The sequence below is a fragment of the Grampus griseus genome (assembly GCF_964374135.1).
Source record: "Grampus griseus genome assembly, chromosome: 5".
NCBI lineage: Eukaryota > Metazoa > Chordata > Mammalia > Artiodactyla > Delphinidae > Grampus > Grampus griseus.
Genome location: NC_138998.1, coordinates 36,251,807 through 36,265,662, shown reverse-complemented (window position 1 = coordinate 36,265,662; position 13,856 = coordinate 36,251,807).

The following is a 13,856-nucleotide window of genomic DNA, read 5'->3' as shown; positions in this document are numbered from 1 at the left end:
TTGGTTAAAAATAATGTCCTATAGACATGAAATCAGTGTGACCGTAAGAGAAATGGAAACCGAAACTGTTTTTTTATCAGACTTCAAAGTTAAAAGCCAGGAAATTTTAGCTGCATCAACGAAACCCTACATGAGGACCTGTTGGTAAAAATAAGTGGGCTAATTGCATAGATAAGTGACCCAGAAAAGGACTTGTTGATTGACAATTATTTTTATTCATTCTTCTATCTTACTGAATGCCTGCCACAAACAGTCGCTGAGTGTGCAATGGTGAGCAGAACAGACATGATCCCTGCCTTCATATAGGATATGGAAGATGACAGGTTTTACTTGAATAATCACTCAGAACAACCTAAACTTACAAACCTCACTAAGTTCTTTGCAGAAGAGCATGGTGCCATCACTGAGACCTGCCTAGGCTGGGAGAGCCAGGGAAAGCTTCCTTGGTGAAGAAACATTTGACTGAGCTCTGATGATTAAGTAAGCATTAACTAGCTCAGAGGGAGATAGGTGGGAGAAACGAACAGCGGTCAGGAGATGGGAACGGCAAGTGCAAAGCCAGAATTGTGAAGGTGTGGCATGCAAAAAAGAGTGAGTGGGTTTGGAAAGCAGAAAGTGAGAGGGAGAGTGGCTGGAGATGATTTGGGGATGTAGACGTTCAGGCCTAATTAACAATTCTGCAGAAAGATAGGCAGTCACTGAAGTGTTTAAATTAGAAAGATGATGTGACCATACTTTATTTTTAAAAGTCAACTCTGGGGTCAGGAGAACTTCCACTTCTAGTAATGGATTAGGTAATTCAGGCTAGCACCTTACCCAGAAAACCCACAAAAGCTGGGAAAAAAATACTTTAAAAATTACTCCAAGAGCTAACACAAAGATTTAAGGTAATAAGACCTGAGAGAAGAAAACTCAGAGGTGAGCAGAACATTTCAAGCCACTTTTTCCAAAGAGGTGGCTAAGAAGTTGAACAGAACTTTTGACAGACTAGCAGGGATAGGGGTATAAAAACTGAAGTTCAGGGAAGGTCAAAGGGAGTGACGCCAGGTTTTGGGTTGGGACCCAAAGAACTGCATTGGGAGTGAGGGTAAACCAGAAATAGACCAGCCCTCCCAGCTTCAAATCCTCTCAGGTTCTCCAATTGGATTAAAATGATCTAGGATTGCTAGTGTCCTTAACCTCTTGCCAGAAGCAAACATAAATCCTCCTTGGAGAAAGATGTTATTGTAGGCCTCCAACTATTTGTACAATTATCCAAATGCAATATCTGGCACTCAATTAAAAGCAACCAAATAAGCATTCCAAACGAATGGGATATGTCAAAAGACACAGAAGCCAGATTAAAGGTCCTCCTACTAGCCAAAACAGGGCAATCTGAAAGATAAAAATAACGATGGCAATTCATTATAGCATACTGAATGAAAAAGGATCCATGAGTCAATTAAAATACTCAAAAAAAAGGCAGGGGGTGGGTGTAGGGTGCAAGAGAGGAAGGAAAGCTCTTCTTTACAGAAAAATGTCAGGTAATAAATGTAGATGGATTGATGGGATTAGAAAATCTTCATTTTGTAACCACCAAAATAATAACTGAGAAGGGAAGGGTTATCAATGGATGTTAACACTACTGGGTGAAAGGCTGGAAAATAAAATATTCACATAGTCTCTAAGTACCTCCTTATACAGTACTCATTAATAATTAAAGGAAAGAGGTAATCTGACAAAGAAATCTCACACACCACCTTAACCCAATGATAAAACTTAAATGACTACGAACAGACATTATATACCTTGTGATATGATGAACAAAAGAGGACAAACCATCATCTATGTAGCATTCTTGTCAAATGTATACATGTGTTGAACTTTGATTACAGGTAAGGCATGTGTTAGGAGTCGTGGGAGAATGAGACCTTAAGATATCATAACTTTGTTTTCTCTGAATTCAAGTTTATAAACTAGTTCATGAGACAAGCCATCCATGAAAATTATATTACAAGAATTACTTTGTTTGCCAAGAGTAAAACAACAATATTACAAAGATTTTCTTCAAATGCCCACCTGGTCATCCAAGACTCTAGCCCTCCTATATGAACTTATCAGTAGAAAGAGATACCACTGAAAGCAGTGCTTTAATGAAGACAGAGTTTGATATGGAAATCTCTAACTTGCCTGCTGAGCTATAAGGCAATTTAATTCAACAAAAAATTAGAGACTCTATTATGCCCTGGCAACTGGCTGAGCACTGGGCATATATCTCCACAGAACTTTGCTAAAAGGCAAATCTTCCCCTGGGAGATGTGCCTTTTTAAACTGCTGGTAGTCAGTTCACTTTGAATATGAAGGTTTTAAGTCTTTTCTTGAGAGCAGATTTTGATTGGGATAGAGAATGTGCAGGCATTTGAGCACCCAAGGGCTGAAAAGAGAGACTCTCCTAGAAACAACAGAATGAAGGGAATGGATGATGGAATTTCAGTCAGTCATAAGAATGTGTGGCAGGGTTGAGGGAGTTACTTAGAGTAGATTGGTTTTGTTTTTTTTTGAGAGAAGAGGATTGGTTGGTTACTTGGTTAAGGAGAGAGAAAGGAATAAAAAGGAGAGAAGGACATTACAGAAATTTCACCATACCTTACCATAGCTACCTGGGCACTGATTGGGAAATGGGAGGAGGGCAGGTGAAGGAAACAAGTTCTAGAACATAAATATCTAGATCTAAGCATGAGAGAACAATCACACAAATCCAAGTAGTGGGACACTCTACAGAACTCATTAAAGAATATGAATGTCAGGAGAAGAAAAGAAAAAAAAAGCAGCAGAACTATTCTACGTTAAAGGCAACTAAAGGCTATGTTTGGCCTTTATGTAGCCATTGGATTTTAAAAAATGCTACAAAGGATATTATTCAGACAGTTGGGAAAATTTGAATACATAATGAATATTAGATATGGTATCAATGTTAAAGTTCTTGAGAGTGGTAAGAGAGGTATTGTGATTACCTAGAAGAATGCCCCTGTTCTTAAGAGATAGAGATACATGTTGAAATATTTAGGGGATGAAGCATTATGATATCTGCAGAGTACTTTCAAATGGCTCAGGCAAAAAATATATATATATATGTATACATATATGCAGTCCTCACTTTGCATGGTAGTACAGGACTCAGAAATGACTGTGTAAAGTGAAACTGTGCAAACTTATTTTTAATAATCAATGGGGAAAATTACCACTGTTGCATGACTTTTAAACAGTTTTGTCAAAACACTATGAACTCTTATGGTCAGTTATAAATGTAGGAAAATGAAATACTAGTAAAACTAATTTTTATTTAGTATACTGTAATTTAAACCATTAGAAACACTGAGGATTAAAATATTTTCTTTGTAAAACACTGAGAGTAGTTTGAACAGTTCTTCTGATCATATAACTATATAGAATCTTCTCTGTGCCTTTGCAAATTGTCATACTCCTTTCTAAGTTTGGATCAGCTTGCATCCTTTTATCATTTGCACTTACAATGCTGTGAAATATCTCCAGAAGCTCTTTTAATGTGAAGTTTTTGCTAATGTCACTTCTCCCGGGACATCTTCATCCTTTTCATCACAACCACTTTCCTCATTAATCTTGATAGGTTTGCCTTCACTAAGCTCCTCTGGCTGCATATCTAGAGTGTTTCTAATGGTGGCAGTGTCAATATTCCCAGTTCTGTCTTCTACAACTCCATTTATGTTTGATTGGAATTTCACTTTTAGCATTATCACTTTTAATTTCTTTCCTGCACTTTCATCTTTTTTGATCAGTATCCATTTTTATAAAATGTCATGTGAGTTTATCACTGAGACACAAGGAGGCAACACAATTGCATGCTTTGCTGTCTGCATGAACTGAGTAACAGATGTGCAGTGACCAATCTGATGGATTTTTGAAAGAAGTGTCATGATTGGTCACTGTCACCGATCATCATGGGCATCTGTTCATTATGTAGCTATTTGAAGCTCTGGCAGGGAAGTCTTTATGCAATTACAGCTAGTATACCATGGTAACTGAAATTTGAATCATGTCATTGTGTAACTGCCTCTGTGTGTGTGTGTGTGTGTGTGTGTATACACCTATTTATGTGTGTGAATCTCAGTAAAGTATATATAGGGGTCCACTGCACTATTCTTGCAGCTTTTCTGTAAATTTTGAATTTATCATAATAAAAGTTAGAGCAGGATGGGGGGAATAAGCAGTTCATGGAGGAGACAAGACAATGAAATGGAAAATCTGGAGAAACAACAGACAACAAAAACAGACCAACAGGGAATCCAGAGAATAGAAAAGGCTGTGGAACCAAACTCCTTGGGTTTGAATCCCACTTTACTCATCAGCTGTGTGATCTTGGGCAAGTTATGTAATCTCTCTGAATCTGTTTCCTCTTTAAAAAATGGAGATAAAAATACTACCTACTTCAGAGGGTAATATGATGACTAAATAATTTGCATATATGAAGTACTTAGCATAACAGTGATGCACAGTACTTTATAAAGTGTAAGCTGTTACAGGTTTGTTAATCTAGGGGAGACTTTAGTATATTTAGACACCGACAGGAATCCAGATGGAAGAAGGGATAATTAATGGTGTATGGTTCCTAAGAAGGTGAGAGGGAATGAGATCCAAAGAAGAAACAGAGGCATTGGTCTTGGACCAAAGGGGGAATATCTCTATTTTAACAGGAGGGAAAGAGAATAGGATGGGTGCAGTTGAAGGTTGGGTGGCAAATTTGCTAGGGAGAAGGTGTTACAGTATAATGACTTCTGTGTTCTCCAAGAAATATAACAGAATTGTTGGCAGTAAGGGCCTAGAGCTAGTGACCTTAAAATTATAGTCATACCAACTTGCCCTTCTGTGTTTCTAAAGTGTGGTGCACAGCTGCCTGGGTGCAGGCATGGAGGCTGTAGGCTGTTGAGTTCATCCAGGATGGAGGTTTTTCCAGATTGATATGAGGAAAAGATAAGGAGACAAGGAAATTTATGGCATTGGCAAGAGGATTACCGAGAGTAGGAACCATGAAATCTAACCTGTGATGCAGGGAGGCGGGAGAAGGCTAGTGGTGAAAGTAAATGGGACCACGAATTAGGGAAGGGTCCCCTTAAGGTCAAGGAATGGTCCTAGTGAAAATTGTTCAACAAATGAACTAGCCATTTCCTAAATTAGGGAGCAGTGTGTGTGTAAACAGGATGTTCAGTTGGGGCTCTTTCTGTTTTAGTTTTGGCCTAAAGACTGAGAAGAAAACAATAGGTGCTATAATGAGGGGCTATACCACCAATGCAGAACTTGTAAAGAGGGGTCAAACTGGTTTTGTGACCTTTAATCCACCCAACTGGAGTTTGTATAAGCACAAGAGCTGAAAAATTGAGAGAAGTTTTCTTTGGAGAATTGTTGGAATACCTTGGCTTTTTCTTTCCGTGCCCACCCCCCCCACCCCACCCCACCCCCCCGCCAGGTGAAGGGAATGGTTCTCCTCTCTTCTTAAACCAAGTGAGAGAGATACTTTAAGGAAGCAACCTGAAGAACTTCAAATGTGCCTCCTTAAGTTTGAAAAGTGTAAGGACTGGTAGGAGAAGCTCTGACCAAAGGGGAGAGGGGGGAGTGGTAAGGCTGCATTGGGAGCACCTCTCCCAGCGGTGGGGTAGGGGTGGGTATTTCTCCTAGACCACGTGGGGGCCTGTGGGAAGAGGCAGTCTGGAGCTATCTCAGATTTCAAGATGGGCTGGAAGGAGCTGCCACCAGATAGATGGCCAGGGGCTGAGGAAGGAATTGTAGGAAGCCAGTAGGAGGCAAGAGACATTGCTTCCGCACATTAATGAGATAATGCCGACAAGGTCCAGGGTGTGGCTGTGGGACAGGCTGGCTCTGAAGGAGTGAGTAGAAGGTCACTGAGGGTGAAGAGGTCAAGAAATGAAAGGTCTGGTGCTGGCAGAGTCATCTTTGTGACTCTGATGATAACGTACCCACGATGTTGGCAAAGGTTGGGGTAAAGACTGCAAGCCATATGTCCAAGGCCAGTGGTTCTCAAACTTGAGGGAGCCTTAGAAGATACAGAGACAGGCTGGTTGAAGTAGGATAGGGCCTGGACTTCTGTGTATTTTTACCGAGTTCCCAGGTGATCTGGAATATCCAGAAGAGTTTGAGAACCACTGCCCAGTATTTAGTGCAAAGAACAGAAGCCTGTTCAGTATATAACAATATCTACCAGAAGAAAGGAAGAGAGGGTAGTTTAGCCAAATAGCAGGGCCCCCTGGAAGCAATTTTTTGTTAGAAGAGGGTAGGGAAGTAGTGGTCTGGAAACAGTAATGGGGACAACTAGCCTTCCAACTCATTATCCATAACTATCACTTTTCTTTCCCCCTTTCCTCCCTCCCATCCCTTCCTTGATGTGAACATGAGTGTTGTGGGCTGAATTGTGTCTCCTCAAAAAAAAAAAAAAAAAAATAGGTTGAAGTCCTTATCCCTAGTACTTTAGGCTGTGAACTTAATTGGAAATAGGGTCACAAAAATTTGGAAATGGACATAATTAGTTAAGATGAGGTCATACTGGAGTAGGGTGGGCCCTAATCCAACATAATTAGTGTTCTTGAGAGACGGCAGCCACATGCAGACACAGAATGCCACATGATGATGAAGGCAGAGACTAATTATGCAGCTGTAAACCAACAAACACCAAAGGTCACTGGCCAACCACAAGAAGCTAGAAAGAAGCAAAGAAGACTTCTTCTGCAGGTTTCAGAAGAAGGCATGGCCCTGCCAACACCTTGATTTGGGGCTCCTAGCCTTCAGAACTGGGAGACAATACATCTCTGTTGTTCTAAGCCACCCCTTTGTGGTACTTTGTTGTGGCCACCCTAGGACACTAATACAATAACGAATACAATGAGATAGTCCATACATCATCTCTATTACGTTCTACCCATGTTGTGTCCCTGTCCCCTTTGCACTGAACTTACAGTCTCTCTCAGGACACTGAGGACCCACATGTAAGTCAATGGATGTCCTATGAACAAGGAAAAGTTCACTGCTCGACATGCTTAAGCTGAAATACAATACACTTTGTGCTCTTGGTGGAGCAGTCAGCCTCCACACTGGCTTCTGCACTTGTTATTGACAAATGACTCAGTTCATATAAGATGGGTGGCTTATTTGAGTAGGTGTATGTTAAAGTTATTTTGAAAAAAGGAAAAGGAGCCTGTAAAATATACCTGCATGCAACTCTCACAAGAAAGTGTTCCCATGAGGAATCTTAAAACAGTCTAAACCAAAGTGCTGAGAAAAGTTCTCAGTAATCATATATAATGGGTTCCACTTCCAGAAGTCCTCCCACCTCCTCTGATTTTCATAGCTATTTTCTCCTTCCCAACACTGAAAGAAAGTCTTGGGCCATGGAGTGGCTCAAGAGACCACACTAACTGACCCAAGAAAGATGAAGTTCTTGATTTATTTAGCAAAGGCTGCAGAAACCAAGCAGAAGTAAGGTACCACTCAGAGCAGGAACAGAGAGAGACAGCATATCTCATTCAGCTTTCTCCAACCTGCCACGGTCATGCCTCTGAAATGTCAGATCAAGACATATCTTGTGGCCCAGAAATGCTACTTCTAGAAATTTCGCTTACAGAAAAAAACTGTAGGGCCACGGAAAGGGCTAAGGTGGCTTGTAGATTCTAGAGAGAGGATGGAGTCAGTAGCTACTAGCTGAGGTGAGTAGTTCAAGCCTCATGTCTGGAAGAGAGGTTAGATGCTAAATCTCTTTTACATCAGGACCTTGAGCAGGGACAGTACAAGGGGACCCGGTATGTTAAAAGGGCATCTGGGCCAGAGATGCCTGTCCCAGCTTTGGCTGCACATACATGGTTCCAAAGTTCTCAATTCATAATCCAGCCTCCTGTAAGATATTATCACTCAGATGTTCTGTAGCAACCTGAAGCTCACCGTACCTAAAAACTTAGTTCATTTCAGCCCCATCTCCCTTTCCCAGATCTGTCTCTTTTTTTTTGAATTTCCTTTTTATATGCTATCCTAATCTCCCCAAAGACTTATCTGCTTGTACTGTCTTAAATTGCTCACCTCTGTCATGCTCTCCAAACTACCTGGTTAAGGCCTCCAGTGACCTTGGTGTTGTCCAATCTAATGGTCACTTTATTATCCTCACGCTCACTTCTCAGTAGCCTTCAAGCTGCACACTTCTCAGTTGACCATTCTCTTCTCTTGACCTCTGGTACATTACACATCCCAGTTTCCTTCCTATTTCCTTTCCCCGTTCCTTCTCTATCTTCTTACACTATCCTCTTCAATCTCTGAAATATGGAGTCCCGCTAACATATCTTTAAATACTATTTTAATTAAATAAATATACATTGTATATAAATATTATATACGCTGATCAACCATATATCCAGTAGGCTCCAGATTGTAAACATAATTACTAACTTGCCATCTCTCTCTCAATCTCTCTCAGGCATCTCAAACACAACATAGCCCCAGTCAAACTCTTGATTCTCTTTCAAAGTCTCCCAGCTCTACCTGTCCTCCCCCAGTCTTCCCAACTCAGACAGTGGTATATTCAGTTTCATGCAACTGTGCAAGCCAGAAACCTCTGCATTTCCCTCATCTCCTACATCTAACTCATCTGTAAGCCCTATGGTTCTACCTTCACAAAAAATCTTAAATGTCTTTCTCTTTATTCCTCTTCTACCACTTTGGTCTAAGCCAACACCTGGCCTCTGTGCTGATTTCTCTGATACACCTCTTGTCACCCTCACCCCAACCCCAATCTCTTCACCCAAACAGTCAGAAAGTAAAATTTTAAGAACTTCATACCGTGGCCTACCAGGCCATGCATGATGTGGCTTTCGCTAGCCTCTTCAAGCTCATCTCATTCCTTTGCCCACAGAGCTTAAACCTCTTGTCCTTTCAGTTCCTGGGACCAGCCCAACTCTTTCCCAGTTTCAGTTTTGCATAAACTGTTCCCTTTTCCTTGAACACTTTCAGCCTACTCCTTTTATGTTTATTCCCTTTGCCTAATTACACTTGACATTAGGTACCGTAGTTGACACATAGTAGTCTTTGAATCAGTATTTGCCGAATGAGGGCAACAAGTGGATCTGACTAGAAAATTCTACCAACAATCCATTGGTCAATGAGTAGGACAAGGGGAAACCACTTACTCTATGCCAGAAAATGCCTGCTAGAAAAACAGGATGAAGTTCATAAGGATATCTAAGACTGGTGCTTCTTTTCCTTAAGGATTCTATAATCTCATTGGACACATAAGAAAGTAACCAAAATACTGAAAGAACAATATTTAGCTAGCATGAGACACTTTAAATTCTTTCAGAAAAATGTAAGGTATAAATCACAAATTAATAATACTCACTAAAGCAGCAGTATAGAAAGGTGACTAATTGCCAAGTGATTAGTATAGATTTGTGGTTCCCAACATTTTCATCACCTCATATTTGTTTCATTATGCTTTTCCCTCATTAATTTTTTAAAAAATATGTCTAGTAAACAAACTATATTTATCATATGCAATAATATACTTTTCCATTTTTAATCATATGTAATGCCTTAGTTAGACATATATAACCCCTAATTAGAGCACTTAATCAGCATGCTATAAAAATATGCAAGCCAAAAGTACAGCCAGGTAGCTCTTATTATCGACTGAATTTTCATTGGGCTTTTTGAAATATTTAAAATATCTTGCAAAACTCCCTTCAGGTATTCCATTCAAAGGTTTAGCCTATGTACTTTGTAAAGAAAATAATACACTTTATATCTAGCTTTTTTCTTCATAAAAGTTTCCCTGTGCTCTTTGCTGATTAGTAACTGTAAAGTGAATCAGATTCTTTGAGGGAGAGAAACTCATCATTGTGGTATTTTGATAATAAGTTATTCAAAGTTTAGATAGTCTACCAGCCCCCAAATACGTAGCAGACGGCAAAGCATTGCTCTACGTCACGGCAGATGCCACCACGGAATCTAATACGCCTCCTCTTTTCTTCAATGTTTGCCATGAAGCAGTAGAGACAGGAATGGAGAAGAAAGAAATGAATAAAACTTTCCTTTTTAATGGAACTATTGGGTATCTTTTAATTCTGTCTTTATGATAGGAAGTAACACTACATGCTAGTCAAACTGATTTGACCACTAAAACTGTTTTTCTTCTGTACTTGTTATGTAACTTTAATCATCTTAGACACCAGGACATGAATTCTTAAGTAATTTCCACCAAGCGGAGAAACAACATGTAAGTATTTTATATCCATAAAATGAACACTTCTCCATGTGCTTTAGAAGTGTCAGAAATAAACCAATGATATTTTTCAAGTGGTCATTTTGACAACATTTCCTAAAAACTGACCACTGCAGCAAAATCAGTGTTTCTATACAGGTGTTCAAGATATGCAAGCAAATCATATTACAACATTTCTAAAGAAGAGGAATGTTAACCATAAAATTATCAAGCAACTTAACACCGGAACTCAAGATATTTCAATTCATAATTTTGCTAACAGGTGCTGATTCTTCCATATTTTTATAGCTTTTGTGTGGGAAGCAAGCTGTAGTTTAGTTGGTGGGAGTTTTATGTTACTAGACAAATGCTTGATAGATCAAGTTTTTTGGTTCTTAATGCACCCTATGATGGATCCAAATTTCCACTTTTTTCCTTCAAGTGATCACAAACATCCCCATCTTCAGACCTTAAAGGCCGTTACAAATGAACATTTTTCTCCACGTTTTAACCACAGACAAAACTGCAGCGACTCTTCTGAGGTTATTTGTAGCCTCTGCAAACCTGGAATCCAAAGCTGTATGTTCTTTTTCATTAGATACTTAAAATTTTTTCTTTTATTGTGGTAATGTGCTTAACATAAAGTATGCCATTTTAACCATATAGTTCAGTGGCATTAACTACATTCACAATGTTGTACAACCATCACCACTATCTATTTTCAAAACTTTTTCATTATTCTAAACAGAAACTCTGTATCACTAGGTATATTTTATGCAACATGTTGAATAAGTGCTTATTCATTAAATAAATAGTTCATCCACTAAAAAAATATTTATCAAGTTTATCATCAGGTTTATCATCCCATGCTTGATGCTGGAGACGAACAATAAACACGGATGATGAACAAAAATGAACAACAGAGGGAGTGGCTCATTTTTGAATATTTGTGCCTTTCTGTGGATCATCCTGTGACCAATGAAAATATCAGTAATAATATTAATATTTGCTGTCTGATCTAAGCGCTTTCTGTATGTTAATTCATTTAATCCCTACAACAATCCTATGAGGTAGATACTATTATTATCATCCTGATGCTACAGATAATGAAACAGAGGCAAAGGGAGGTTAAATAACTTCACCAAAGTTATATCACTAATAAGAGTTGGAGCTGGGTCTCCAACCCAGGCTGATAGGTTCAGTGTGTGTACCCTTGAAGCACTTCTGTAACTTTTTAAAACAATAAGTTTTATTGGGGTATAATTTCCATAAAATAAAACGCACCTAATTTAAGTTACGGTTTAATGAGTTTAAACAAGTGTATACAACCATACCACAACCACAGTCAAGAAACAGCACACTTTCATCACCCTAACTGTTCTGTTGTACCATTTTGCAGTCAATGCTTCCTAGACCCACAACCCTTAGTCTTAGGCAACCACTAGTGTGTTTTCTGTAACTAGATTAGATTTTTCCTTTCTAGAATTTCATATAAATAGAATCATACACTATGCACTCTTTTATGTCTAGTTTCTTTTGCTCAGCATACTATTTGAGATCATTGATACCGTTGTGTGCACTAGTAGTTTCTTTTAATAGCTGAGTGATAGTCCACTGTATGAATTTTCCATAATTTATTATTTCATCTGTTCATGCATAGGTTTCTTCTTTGATGCATAGGTTTAGACATGTGTAGTGTAACTTCCAAATATTTAGGGATTTTCCAGATATCTGTTACTGATTTCTAATTAATTTACCTTGTAGTCAGAGAATATCCTCTGAATGATTTGAATTGAGACTTGTTTAATGGCCTAGAATCTGGTGTATCTTGATGATTGTTTTGTGTGCACTTGAAAAGAATGTATTCTGCTACTGTCGGGTGGAATAGTCTATAAATGTCAATTAGGTCAAGTTGGTTGTTGTTCAAGTAATCTGTGCCCTTAATTTTCTTATTCAATAGATTGTTGAGATAGTAGTATTGAAATCTCTGACCATAACTGTGGATTTGTCTATTTTGCCTTGCCATTCTGTTAATTCTCACTTCATGTATTTTGAAGCTTTGTTACTAGGTGTCATCAAGGACACTCCACTCTAGCTGGACTCAAATGTCTTCCAGGCCTATGTGAGCACTGGAATTGGTTTACAGCTCCCCAGTCATTATATGAGCTCTTACAATAAGCCAGATACTGTGTTCATCAATGAGCATGGGCTAGATTATGTTCTGATAACAGGCAACCCCCAAAGCTCAGTGGCTTATAACTTACAACAAAGCTTTCTTTCTTGCTCATGCTACATGTTCACTGCATGTTGCCTGCAACTATCTATTCTACATTTTCTTTGAGACTCAATGCAATGCAGCAGTTGCTCTCTAGAACATTGTTTGTTGTTATGCAGAGGGAAAAGAGAACATGGCAAGCAGTGTCCTGGTTCTTAAATCTTCTGCCTCAAAGTGTCATATGTCACCTCCATTCATATTTTATTGGCTAAATCAACCCTCATGGCCAAGGCTGATATCACTTGGATTGGGAAGTCTAATCCTCCCCCAGGAAGGAGCACCGAATGTTTGTGAACAATAAAATAGCCCACCATACTATGCTATGCATTCAAACACTTTCTCCTTTAATTTTCATAACAGCCTTCTAGAAATAGGTACTATTATTATCTCCATTTTACAGATGAGGAAACAGAAGCTCAGAGAGTAATCTGGCAAAAGTCAAACAAGAATCAAATGGCAGGGCCGGGACCCAGCTTGTTTGACCCCAATATAATAGTGCTATCCTGCCATAAGAGAAAAGAAGGGGAAGGAGCAGGGGAGTCTGGGAAGGAATGTAGCAGAGAGGCAATGAAGGGAGACACCAAACGTAATTGCAAACAACTTCCTACGGAACTCCAATCCAGGGATCAGAAAGGGGTAAGGGGAAGGGAATGGAGAAGGCCAGAGACAGGAGAAAACTCTTCTCATCTCAGTTCTTCCCAGTCCACTCCTCATCTTATGTCCATCCCGTTACACACACCCATATCTCACACCAGCCCATGAAAGCCCAGCTCCTGCCTCTCCACATTCCAAAAGGCCCTAACCCTATTACCTGCATTGAGATTCCCCCAAATCCCAATCTATTTTTTAAAATGTATTTATTTATTTGGCCACGCAGCATGGCATGCAGGATCTTAGTTCCCACGAACAGGGATCGAACCGGCGTCCCCCGCAGTGGAAGTGCGGAGTCTTAACCACTGGACGGCCAGGGAAGCCCCCAATATATATACATATGTGTATATATGTGTGTGTGTGTGTGTGTGTGTGTGTATGTATATATATATAATTTTTGTTTTTGTGCTACGCGGGCCTCTCACTGTTGTGGCCTCTCCCGTTGCAGAGCACAGGCTCCAGTCACACAGGCTCAGCGGCCACGGCTCACGGGCCCAGCCGCTCTGTGGCATGTGGGATCTTCCCGGACCGGGGCACGAACCCGTGTCCCCTGCATCAGCAGGCGGACTCTCAACCACTGTGCCACCAGGGAAGCCCGCCCCCAATATATTTTAACTGATTATTCTGTTTATGGGGTACCCCCATCCCCCAAAATGAATTACTACA